Genomic DNA, 13,555 nt, shown 5'->3' with positions numbered 1-13,555 from the left:
CCCTGTGGCCTCTTCTCCCTAGTACACCCATGTGAGACAGGCAGGCATTGGGGCTCACAAATAAGTCACCTTGTGAGATCCTGCTTAGAACTAGCTTTTTCCTGGCCCCAGTCCTTTGCTCAGACAACTAGACCAAACACTATCTTAGTATGTCTCCAATAACTGACTGCAGTGGCAAGAGGAGCACAGAATGTTTCAAGCAAATGGGTTTTATGTAAACATTCTTTTTAAAAATGGTCTCTCTCATTCTCTTCAGTGTGGACTCTAAACTGCTCTAGCATCCTCTTGCCCACAGCTCACCCTTAGGCCCCACAGTAGGAGACCCCAAAAGACCTGTCTAGGGGCTGCCAATATCACTTTGCACTCAACAAGGGAAGGTTTTATTGTTATTGTTGTTATTTATTTGACATTGTGTATTTAGGCATCATCCTGGAACACACAGACACTCAGCGTATGAAATGGCTGGACCTGGAACATCTGCTGATGTGTAAGTGATAAATACAGCTGAAGTCCTGCTCATTAATGAGTTATAAAGGAATTTAGCTGACAAGCAGCAGTAACCGATACCACTGGTGCAAAGTGCATCAGCCACACATCAAAGGACAAATTCACTCTTGCCCAGTAGAAAGTCAGCCTTAATTTCCCCTGAAGGAGGAAGCTGCAGAAGGTGTGATATGAGTCAGTGCATCTCCTGGTTGTCCTGGCAATGCCCCCTTCCCAGCCAGTGCTCTCCACACTTTGGGCTTTATTGGCTTTCTGTGGACTCCCCAAGTGAGAAATAGCCACTTTCTGCTACCCCAAATTTCCCACCAGCAATTTTGCTTCCAGTAGGTGCCCTGTATCATGCAAACCAGCTTGGCCCTGGCCTGTGTTAAATTCCACGTTGAGTGAGCTCAGGCAGTGGCTCCTGAATAGAGCTGGAAAATAACTGAAAAGTGGAAGCTATTGAAACAATGGACCTTCTTCCATTTGCAGCAGAGTGGATGACTTTCTGGTAGAGTCAGGGTCAACCCACAGTTGGGAGCATGGAAGGGACCCAATGAGGGACCCTAAAGCTTTGTTTGTATTGGAGAGCTGCTGTAGTGTGGTATTCAGAAGTAATAAGTCTCCAGGTATTTCAGGCACAGGTGACTATATGAAAAGTGAGGCCTATTCATCTCTCATGTATTTTCCACCCCAGTAGAAGGACTGAGCCCAGTTTCACATTTTTCCATGTGATCATTCTGCTCAGGTACTTCAAGGTTCTGTGATCACGCTTAGCTGTGATTTGACAGTCTGTTCACTAACGTGATGTCCTCTGTAATTTCAGCTCTCCGGGTCCTAGAGAAAGACCCAAGTCCCACTGTCCAGCTGGTGGCAACTGAGCTCATAAGTGACATCTGTCCTGGCCGAGCGCTTGGCGAATGAAGCAGAACGGAGACAAACAGAACAAGGCGCTCCAGTGGTATAAGGGCCCTACCATCAATCAAATGTTAATCCCACCCCCTTGACCCGGCAGCAAGATGTGTCATGTGACCCCTCCAAGGACTCCTCCCACTGCCATCTACCGATCAGGGTGGGTTTCACCCCAATAGGAATGCCCGAGGAAGACTTGACCAATCAAGGGAGTTCGGGGCAGGTGACCTGTCCTTTGTGTGACCCCTCTAAGAACTCCTCCCTGCCATCTACCGATCAGGGTGGGTTTCAGCCACTGGGGATCACTCCAGAGGAGATTTGACCAACTGGGAATTCTGGGGTGGGAGTGACCCATCCGGAGTGCTTCATGTGACCCTTCTAGGAACTCCTCTCACCACCCTTTACCAGTTGCGATGGGTTTCAGCTGCAGAGGACTGCCCCAAGAGGAGAGTTGACCAAAACAAGGTAGGTTCTCGGAAGGGTGAACCTCCCAGAAGAGGTTGTGTGACCCCTCTAAGAACTCCTTCCAATGCCCTCTGCCAATCAGAGTGAAGCACATCACCTCATAAGTCCCAGCGCTGGGCAGAGAGGCCATCTCTTACCAAGAAGGCGTGTTTTATGAATTGTGGAAAGGCTGAGAGGAGACATGGACTCCTTTACCACTCCCTGAGAACTTCAGACTTTGTTTTAGCCGAGGACCTTTGAGCTTGTATGGATAAAGCGCTATAGCAGTTACAGTTCCGAGGAGGGCCCTTTGGCTCGACCATTAATAGATACCTCAGGACCGACCCGAACCTCGTGAAGAACCTGATGAGTGTGGACCCCCAAAGTGGGAAGATGATCATGGCTTGGAAGTCACTGGTGGACAAGGTGAGCGGGAAAGACGTTGCTCAGGTAAATGAATGATTAAGCGATGGTCAATCATGGGGGTATAATGGGGTTAGGAATCAACTTGGCATTGCATAAATCTAAGAACAAGCAGAGGGTTGCTTACACTGTTTTTGTCTGAAAATCTCTCAACAGCTCGCGATGCCTTTCAAGAGGCCTTTGAGAACTTACACATCGGTAGCCTGTTGTGCATCAGCTGTTTTTGCTCCTGTCTGAGATGCAGGATCTCAAGAGGAAAATCGAGGAAAAGGACAAAATAGAAGAAAGAATGAACCAGCTCAGAGTCTTTTCGTTTATGTAAGGGTCATGGGCGTCCATTTTTACAGGTGGCTGTCAAAGGTTGTGTTAAACCAGGCAGTGGGTAAACTTATTTAAATGTGTCCCTATGTTTCTGTATCCTCCATCCATACTTGCGTTAGTAAAAGACAGTACTCAGGAACAGTCCTGTCTCCTGAGACAGCTTCTGTTAATGAAAATATATTGCATCCCCAGGGGATGCTGGGAGCTTTGGTGGGGGAATCCTCTTTTGAGTGGCCAAAAGCACAGTAAAACTTTTAAATAGAAGACAGGTAACAGCTTAGCTTTCAGATCAGATGCTTACACTTTTTACACAAACTGGCTCTAAATACATTTTAAAAGAAACAAGACCATTGTTTTCCAGATGTGGGCCTTAATGCGGAAGATCTGGTGATGTACGGTTCTCCAAACAACAGAGGCTTTAAGGCGTATTATCTGACTTTATAAAGAGTGACAACGGAGCTTTCACAGAACTATACGTGCAGTCCTGCTGATGTTAATCCCTTCACATTCTCTGAAGATATGGAAAACAGTTTATGGGAATGGTTTTAAAATAAAACCAGTTGTTGCCCCCTTACAGAAAAGCGACCACGTGAGACTATCTAAAGTCAAAGGAGGCTTTGAAAAAGGTTTTGAACAGACGTTTACTGGATGAGCTATTTATAGTGGATGAAGCCTTAACCAGGAGCCAGAGACCCGTGTATACTGATTAAAAAGATTATGCAGGGTTGAGACAGTTACTGGATCTTTTTGCCCTGAAGAATTACAAAAAGTAAACCCCAAACAAGACAGGATTTACAGGATTGAAAAAGTTCTGGCCGGATAAAGGAAAAGGGAGAAAAAAAGCGGCTACATGGTGAGAGAGAGAGGAGAAATGGTTTGAGGAAGCGTATAAGTTTAACAGCTGGGTAGAGGAAGCTTCTCAACTCTGTGACATTTAGACGTGAAACAAAACAAACAAACAAACAAAAAAAGACGTCCTCCCTGCAAAGACAGAGAGAGAAAATGAGCGACAGCGGAGTTCTACATTCATTGCCCAGCAATGCCAGCTTCTGCAGTTTTCCTCAGAACACCAGCTTGAACTTTTACAATATGGCTAATTAAGCCCTAGGATATCAGAGAGCCTGGGAGGTGGGTTAGTGGAAATACAATACCAGACTTTTAGCCGGAACACTATCAATGAGACACCTTTTGAAATCAATATGTAATTTTGCAGGTGTGGCATGGGTTTTATCTCTACAATGAGGTTATTACTGCGTCCATACTCTGAATTATTGGATCATATGAACAGTACTGTGGTTAGTCATCCCAATAATCCGCCTGAGGTGGTCATGGAATCTCGACCCTGGGGGTAGAAAAGTTGATCTTAAATCCGCTGGGATTTTACTTGTATGTTTTCTATCAGCGGGGCTAGCTAACATTCTAGGTTTGGGCCTGAAGCATAAGCATCCAAAAATTCCCCTTCTCAGCAGACATCACACGGCTTTTAATTTCTTGCGTCTGTTCACAGATATTGTAGAACATGAGTTTGTAGAGGGGACTTTTCTGTTCCCCTTGGTTACGCCTGTGTCTCTGTCCGAGGAAGGAACATGAGTTTGTCACCATCACCTATGATAAACCTCATTCTACGTTCCTGTCAGAAAACACCACACTCCGATACCATTACCATTTAGAAATAAAGACAGATCAGAACAGACACGTCTGTATTGCTTCCTGGCAGGTGCGCAGATCATCAAAAGGTGCACCTGTGTCCCCGGAAAGAGCGAGGTTTCCTAAAAAGCAAAACATTATGGCGATCCTAAAAATTACAGCGACCCCCACTACCATCTACAGGAACTATTACAAAGCCCAGGTGGGATATGCCCTTCCTGGATGTACGAGGCTGGCATGTAGGTTGGAATATTATTCCATAACAAGCTTCCTCTGCAACCAGACTTCGAGGCAGAACACTGCGTGAGAGAATACATGAATCTGGTACAGTGACAGCTGGTAAACCACGTGAAAGATCGTTCTCTGTTAATCAACCATTGAGGAGTTTGTATGGGGTTACACTCTTTGTTGCCTTTGACCTGTCTCTCCCAACCAGGAATGCACCAATCACTGTTCCCTGTTTAAAACCCGGGAACCTGAGCAGAAATACATTTGGGATGGCTCTTACATCACCGTCAATATGATCGTGTATGGGGTTTTTAGTAACATCTTAGTTATAAATCCAGAGGAGAAATGTTCTGTTGACTGTCTTGTGAACATGGACACCGTGCAGCTCTACGTGTCTCATCAATGACCCTTACACAAAAAGGAATTCCCCATATGATTGGCTCCTGGCAGCAAGTTGTCTCAGAAACCCTTAGGTTTGGTGGTCAACACGCATCCACATAGCCAACCCGGTAGACATTGGCTCACCTTGTATCTGAGTGAAGTGTAACCGTGGAGAGTTTTTGACTCTGCGGCACCCCTGAATAGCGTGTTGTTTCCTAAAAGCATTATGAAATTTTTAAACAAAATGCCACAGATAATGTGTTTCACAATAGACAATTATAAGACCCCCACTCTGTATCTTATACGCTATCCTGCATGTTTTCTTACATCATCGTAGCAAGGGTTTATCTTAAATTTTATTCTAAATGACTTAGTGCTAAAACGAATCGGATGGTGATGAATTTTCTAAAAAACTAAATTTAAATTCTTGGGCATATCTAGCCTTGTTTAAAACATAGTTTCACAAGCTCTCCAGACATGTGTGTATCTTGCAAATGATTTTTATAGTGCCATGTTATCCAAAACTCTCAGGCATAACAGACAATGTTTGTTTGGCATTATCTAACACATTTTTTTATAAAGTAAACTTTTCCCACAGTTGCTAGGCCCGCAAGAATTGCAGAAAAGGGGTGTTCCACACCGGATCCATTTTAAAGCCGTGAGCCAGGGTTTTAAACCCTTCTCCTAGGACCTTCTTGGTGGAAACGACTTTCTGTGTTTTCTTAAGGGTTTTGTCTTTATTGGCTACTGATTTTGTTCACTATGATAGGGCTGCTGAACCTCTATCTTTTGATGTTTTCTCACAGGCCCGTACAATGATCCAGAACTAGATCTTTCAAACTGTCAAGTTGATCTTTTCACAATTTACTCACGTTCAGGGTATTACCTTTTGTCTTTCATGCAGGCCTTTCTTCCGGCAGCTTTTACCGTATGTTTTGGGCCTGCCGACACAAACTACGGTGATGTTGATCTGGCGGGATCTTGCCTAAATAATCCCACAGAGGAGGATTCCAGTCACTTACTCCCCTTTTCACATATCCAAGTCAGTGTCATGGTACAGGCACTGCTTTGAAATCTGTCTAGCAGTTTGTATAGTTCTATGCGGGCATAAGCAGTGGTGAAACAGGTATGAAAACACTGGTATTTCCAGAGACAGAGTACTGGTCTTTGGGTCCTTTTCAAGACACTCATGCTGTTTCATCGTCGATAAACTTGCGGATGGAACCTTATAGTTGAGGAAAACAGGTACTGAGGAAGGAGTTCGTCAGGGGTCTCTCACATTGCTGGTATTGGGTAGGTTTGTGGAGCAGATGATATTATTATTATTATTTATTATAAAATCACATGAAACTGTCTTCTGAAGCTTAAAAATAAAAATACCTAATGAATATTTTATTTAAAGTCATAGCTTTTCAAACAAAATAATCCATTTCCAGTCTGTATAACGAACAGGAGTTTGAGTTTGTTTCTACCATTTAAAACAACAAACCCACAAACTTTTTTAAATACACCTCATTTTGCAAAATAAAAACCAAACGGCTTTTAAAATCAACACCAAATCCAGGCTCACAAACACATTTGCACACTAAAACCAACACCCTCTTGATTTTGAAACCCACCATTACCATCAGTTTGCAGCCATATACTTAAAAAATGATCCACCTATGTTTACAGAGAGAGAGTTTAAAATACAGTTTGCAACAAAATAGTTTCCAATAATCCCACACGCATTTAATAGCCAATTGCAGAAAGTTACAGCTACTGCAGGATAAGTGTTGCAGGAACATGTTGTTCTGTCCCACCTCAATGTGTGTTTGGGCCTTTAGTTAAGACAAGCAAAACTGTTGCTTAGTTAGTATTGGTCCAAATCCTATACAACCTGTGTAGTACCACAGCGTTATTAAAGCAAACTACAGTTACAATGGTTTTACCTTGGCCTGGTGATGAGTACAGTTAAAGTTACTATTTCCATGCTAAACAGATCACACTGCAATAAACATAATCACCATTATTTACACTAAGACCTTACACTGACCAGTGATATTATACAATATATATTTTCAGAGTTGAAAACAGGAGCATACCTCCTCTTGCAGCCCAGCAACCATTCAAGAAGATTCTGTTGAAAAAAAAACAACCTCAGGTATTTTGGAACGTTCCTTACCATCCCTAACCCTTTGTTTCAAGGGACTTCCAAAATAATGGCGAGCAGGTTGATTTGATGGCTACAGCTCTGAAATACTAGAGACTTAAGGACTTTAGGCCCCTTCCTAACATCTCCATTTTGGGAGCTGGGGGTGGGGAATTAAGCTGGCTGCACAACTCAGCTGCTTTTGGCTACATTTTTCTTTTAGTTAAAATCCATTTTTCTGGGGCCTTCTTACAGTACAGTACATTAAACAGTAAAATCCCCAATCCCTTAATGTAACTGTCCTCTCTCAGTCCCAAGTGGAGGACTCTTTTTGCAGATATCAATACATCTCTTTGGGCTTGTTTTAAAACATTTCTTTCATGCATATTATTATTTGGGGTGGGGGTTGAAATAAAATGGTTGTATCACAACCATAATAAGCCCTCCAGAGCTTTTAAATGTTTGATTGTCTTTAGAGCAAATGCTTCTTCTAAAGCATGTTGAAGGTTTGTGACCCCTTGAAACATTTCAGTTTTGGTTTAGACCCTTGTGGGGGCTTTGGTTTTGTTTGTTGTAAATATATTAATTTAAACTTTTAATGACTTTGAATTGACCCATAGCATCCAACCAACTCGAGTCATATTTAAACTGTCCAATAGCATCTGCTAATTCCTGAAGTTTTATTTCATTTCATATTAATCCAAGACTCACCCACCCACCTCCCTTACCATGGGTGCACAATCAAATTTATCCCTATGGCAACAACGATAAGTAGTCACAGTTAACCACGCTATTCAGTGGGGGTGTGGTTAAAACCATTCAGGTCCAACAGGATTAGTCAACTCTATTGTACTCAAACACATGTCTGAACCATCCTGTTTGTTTTTGCTGTTGTAAGCTGAGTCAGGATGAGATCTACCTGACATTTTGGTGGTGAGTTGTGGAAAGAATGTCAGAGGTTGATCTCATTTGCACAGGCACACGCACCCGCCTAGCATGAGCCACAATGGCAAATGATCACTTTGGCTGCTGTAGGAACCCAGTTTCTCTGTTACTGAGGCAGAAAGAATAAGTGTTGTTATCCTGATTATGTAGATCAAGGACAGTGGACCTGTACTTGGCCTTTTATAGCAGAGGGACTATGCCATCAACTAAGTAGCACTAGCTAGGCAGGGGCGTGGGTTCCCAAACTCCAGCAAATTGAGAAAGGCTGGGAGGTATTTGTACAGTGAGCCCCAGACACTAATTCTATCTCTTCTTCCTGTCTCCACTGCTGAAATGTTAGTGCTAATTTTGATTCCATGGGAGTCTGATTACAGACTGTAGGCTGAATTCACTTTGGGCTAATGGTGACCAGCACTGGAGTCCTCCCTACTACTTAACACAGTAAGTGGTGATTTTGGCTTGTAGTAGGAGCCTCAGTACTTACTGGCTGAGGCTTGAGCCAGTTTTGCATTGTGTTGTGGAATGGAGTTCTAGCAACTGAGCACTTAGCTCTTGTTGCTGCCAACTCTGATGGGCAGAATGGTTACACTATAAACACATTTTTAGGATTTTTCTCCTCCCACAACATACATTTCAGCATTTTGCTGTAAATGGGTCTTTTTTTGCACAAAACCACAAAAGTTAGATTCTCACAAACCATTTTTTTTATTTAAAAGACATACAGCTCCTTGAAAACAAACCAAGAGGCTCCATTAAAACTTGTAGCTCAATTAAGGGCCAGAGACCTACTAACAGAAATGCAGATAGTCACAAAGCCCTTTTCAATAGATGTTTTTTAAATTTACATATTTAAATTGACAAATTTACATATAAAGTTGAAGTCTAAATCACACAGTCATGGTGCCGTTGGGCTGGGGCATCTATGACATAGCCCTCACAATCTTCAAAAAGCTTTTCCCTAAGACAGTTATTAAGAACAGCATAAATAGCAATGCATACAATAGTCCACATAAATTTTTACACTCACAATGTGGCACTGGCTCAGCGAGTTCCATGCCCAAACCTTCTCTTAAACTCGCGCCTTATAACATGCATCCTCGAAGTCACTCTTCAGCTTAATTTTTAAGCGGCGTTCAGCAAAACAAAGCGGAGCCGGTTCATCTTTGCACTGCTTGATGCAACGTTGTCAGGGCCTCCGGGTCCTCTAGAAAGCATCATCAGGCTGTCTCCAGACAAGAAACAAGTGTAAGTTCTCACTGCTTGTTTTACATTTACACAACCCCAGGTTCCTAACCTCATTACACCTCATCATCAACTGCTTCATTCTTAATCATTCATTTACCTGGCGATGTCTTTTCCATTCAGCTTGTCAGCATTATCCCCCCCAACAATGATCGCCTTCCTCCTCCAGGATGGTGGACAAACGAGAGCCACCATGCTCATTGGTGTCTCGTGAATGGTTGGGCTTTGGGTTCAGGTTCTGGCATATCCATCAATGGCTGGGCAAGGAATCCTTGGCTGTTCCCTCATCCTCTTTGGAACTGTTGCTGTAGCACTTTCTCCACACAAGTCCAAAGGTCCGGCAGGGGCTAAAACAAAGTCTGAAGTTCTCAGGGGGGTGGTAAAGGAGTCCACGTTTCCTCTCAGCCTTTCACAATTTCTACAGACATGTCGTCTTGTCAAAGGAGAGAGGCCTCCTCTGTCAGCTCTGGGACTTGTCTGCGGTGATGAGTGCACGGCACTCTGATTGGCAGAGGGCATTGGGAGGGTTCTTAGAGGGTCCACACAACCCTCTTCTGGGGTGGTCACCCCATCCCAGAACCTGCCCTGTTTAGTCAAATCTCCTTTCAGGGCAGTCCTCTTCAAAACCCATCATGACTGGTAGAGAGTGGTGGGACGAGTTCTAGAGAGTCCCACCTGAACCACTTCTGGATGGTCACCCAGCCCAGAATTAATTGGTCTAATCTCCTCTCCAGGGTGCTCTCCTAGTAGCTGAAGCCCCTCTCTGATTGGTAGAGGGCAGTGGGAGAAGTTCTTAGAGGTCCACAACCGGAACTCCCTCTGGTGGTTAAATCTTCTCACGGGCGTTCCTATGGGAATCAAAATCTATCCTGGTTGGTATAGTGGAAGGAGTTCTTAGAGGTCTGCGACACACCTTGCTTCCGGTCATGTGTCCGCCTTCGACACCCAGAAGTAATACCCCATGCGGTGAGGCTTCTAGAAGTGACCAGTGGGCAGGGCTTATTGGGTCAGAGGCGGGGTTAAATTTTGATTGACAGTAGGGCCCATATACTCCCTCGCTCCGCTGCAAAATTGGAAGAAGACAGAGACAGCTATAATCCTGGAGCATTATTAGCGTTGTCCTGCTCAGATACCAAGTGAGAAGGATCAGGCCCTGTAAAGTAGCCTGGGTTGATTTTTATTACTCAAAGCGTTTTTATTACACATCAGGACATCTAGTCATTCTGATGGACATGCAGCCTCTGGACAAGCTCATTGATAAGCATGTACATTATACTGCTTGCTCAGGGGTCATTGCTATAGTAACAGCCAAGTACTGGCCCAGATCCTCAAATACACCTGAGCTCTAGACTCTGGGCTGTTCTAAATTACGCTGTCTTGTAACAGCCATTGCTACACTGGAGATAGCTGTAGCACAACGCACACTGTGTGTGCCATCTGCTGTTCCCAGCTCACACCATATACTTGGGTAGGAAGCTAGGAGTTGGTGACATACAGCCAGCTACACTGGCTGTGAACTCTCTGTGCTGGTTCTCTGGGTGTTAGGGATTTGCACATGCTGGGGAATTCCTAGCTGCCTCTTAGGGCAGCTTTATGGCTACTTTGCCCTGCTCCACTGCAACATAGGGCAGCAAAAGGGTGACTTTACAACTAACCCCACCCCTATTGATGCACCTACCCGTGGTTGTTAGGAGTCTGTGTTCAGGTATCCGGGTTTGGAAAACCCACTCCCCTGGCATAAAGTTGTCTAATGGCAACCAAAGGCCAAATATGCCTTTAAACATCAGTCCCCTTGTTTTTCAAATATCTATTTGAAACACCACAAAGCTGATAGAGATTTAAGTGCCCTAATCAGCACCTCTGCAGGTGGCTATAATGGGTATTTAGGCTTCTACCTGCAGATTTTAGTGCTTAACTTTAGCCACCCAAGGCCTTTGTATTTGTCTTGCCCAAGCCTATGAGTTGCTGAGTGTTCTCAAACTCCCACTGATGTTATTGGGAGATAAGGATGCTCTGCCCTTCAGAGAAGGCGCTCAGCAGATATAACTCATCCTCCAAAGTTAGCTACTATGATCCTTCACCTCATATCAAAGGTCACTGAATGGTCAGGTTTCTAGTCTCCATCACCACCTCATTCCCCAGTTTACTGTCCTTGGGTGCAGGGCTTGTAGGGTTCACCAGGCAGCAGTTAGCATAGGAGGCGAAAGGCAGAGGAGTCTGGGATGTTATTGCTTATAGTTCTCAATGGGAGACAACGTTCCTGTAACAGTTGAATATTGGAAGTAAATCAATAGAGAGCCCTGTTGAATTGACACATTCTGCTAATTCAAAAGTGACTATATTAAGTAAGATGGGTTCCCCTAATCTTGTAGTGTTTCCTGTTTTGGTGATTGTTTTCTATACCACATCCAGCAGCTTATTCCCAGTCCATGTTTTCATTTTGTTATTCCCTAGTATTCTGCACTCTTTTTATGTGTATTAAGGGGCACTGGACAAATACTGATGACTCTTCACATTTCTTTTTCAGGTGCTGGCCATGTATCTCACAAACAAGATCATATGTAAATAACCCAGCTCTGGATTTTGTATATACTGTGTACATATTTCCTATTAAACTGTTTGAAGTATCTGTTTCAATTGCTCAGAGGCCTGATTTCGTCTTTCAGAGAATTGGGAGCTTCCTCAATGTCCTCTGTAACCATGATGTGGAGCTTCCTCCTTTGCCCTTTCTCCGTGGAGCTGGGCGAAGACCTCAGCTCAGCGCCTCTCTGGGGTCTCTAACCACTCTTCCGCAGTCCCCACAAAGCTAGCTCTAATCCCTGTAGTTAGTGGCCTGGGGTTTGGTTCTTAATCATATTCTCATCTTTGTTTTTCTGGGAGTTCAGTGTTGCTGATGAATTCTGGGTTGTAAGTGGGATGGACTGTGTTCTGGTGAGTTATCCTCCATCCTGTCTAGCCTATTTGTGGGTCAGAAGGCTATCTGTGAACAGCGTCTGTTTACTTACAGCCTTAGGCTCAGTGCCTGTAATAGTGTGTGAGGAAGGCATCTCTGCTTTTCTACGCCAAGTCCCTGTTTGTGAACTGCAAGACTTTATCGGAGAGGAACCATTGGATTCCTAGCTTCCCCCACTGCACTAAGGGAGCGACTGTCATTGGGTATCTCTGACAGGGTATGTCCTGCTGTGCTCACTGGTCTTGTGGCTTCTTAAGGGCCAGCTCCTTTTGTTAATAATTCACATTGGACTAGAGCTGGGTGAAGGCTGATGGGGCATTCACTGAGGGCTCACCAGTTAAACTCCACAGTTCAGAGAATCCTAGAAATGTAGGGCTGGGAGGGTCCTAGAAATATCATCCCAGCCAGCACTATACTTAGACCGTCCTGACAGCTCTTTGTCAATGGGTTCTTAAAAACCTCCAATGATGGGGATTCCACTAACCTCCCTTTGAAGCCTATTCCAGAACTGAACTATCTTTATAGTGAGAAAGTTTTCCTAATATCCAACCTAAATCTCCCTTGCTGCAGACTAAGCTGATTCCTACTTCTCCTCGTCCAGTGCACATGGAGAACAGTGCTGATTGCGGGTCCTCTTTATAATAGTCCTTAACATATTTGAACACGGTTTGAACATATTTGAGGGTTGGCTAAGATAAAGAGGCCCCTGGAGTGAGCAGAAGAAAGCAGGTTACAGGGAATTATGTATGCAGCTTTCTTGGGGTGCCCAGGCTCTGAGTCACCTTGTTACTCATCCGGCGAGAGGAAGATTTTCTCAGGGAGCTGATATCTAGTCAAGCATAACACCACGGTCTGTTAGCCAGCCTACCAATCTCCACAGGGCTCTGAAGAAGGCAGCCCTTGCTCTGCTGCATGGTGTGCTGTCAGTTGTTGCACCGCAGCTCCTGAAGTCCCTCTGAAAGTGTCCCCAGAAGCATCAGGTTACTGTCACAGGACACTCACAGAAATTACCGGGAACAGAATCTAAACAGCTTGATTGGTACAGCTCAGGATCTGATCTTTTATAACCTCACAGCACTGAGACATATGTATAGTGGAATAATCTAAATTCATTATCAAGATTAAGATTTAAGAGGTGCAGTGAGTCAAGATCATGGAAACAGAACTTAGGTTACATATAAAATGAAAATCATAACATGCTCCTTAGAATCTAAAATCAATTATTACAGCAGTTTTTCACCTAAAGCAATCTCCCAGCAGCATTAATAAACATATCTAGGATCCAGCTCTGAGGAAGGAAAAGGGCTTTTTGCACCACTGTTCCCAGATGTGCCCGTTACTTTACCTGAGGGTAGGCTCATTTATCAGGTTACTCTTCTGGGGAGAGGGCTTCTGTAATTCAATTAACGTGCTGTGAAAGTCACTTGTGTGTTCACATGGAGCTC

The 13,555-nt window shown here is 44.0% G+C and overlaps 1 long non-coding RNA gene across 2 annotated transcripts; it reads left to right on the top strand.

Moving 5' to 3' along the window:
• Window positions 1–427: 427 nt before the first annotated feature.
• On the top strand, window positions 428–11,703 carry LOC120394482. 2 transcript variants are annotated; one of them, XR_005592304.1, is made up of 3 exons: window positions 428–487; window positions 1,310–1,444; window positions 11,685–11,703. It is a non-coding gene; the product is annotated as an uncharacterized LOC120394482 (long non-coding RNA). The 2 variants fall into 2 exon arrangements; XR_005592303.1 differs by lacking the exon at window positions 11,685–11,703 and adding an exon at window positions 1,778–1,870.
• Window positions 11,704–13,555: the final 1,852 nt, after the last annotated feature.

The sequence above is a fragment of the Mauremys reevesii genome, unplaced genomic scaffold (genome assembly GCF_016161935.1).
Source record: "Mauremys reevesii isolate NIE-2019 unplaced genomic scaffold, ASM1616193v1 Contig60, whole genome shotgun sequence".
Classification (NCBI taxonomy): domain Eukaryota; kingdom Metazoa; phylum Chordata; order Testudines; family Geoemydidae; genus Mauremys; species Mauremys reevesii.
Note: the sequence above shows the minus strand (reverse complement) of the source record. Positions and strands in the feature narration are given on the sequence as shown.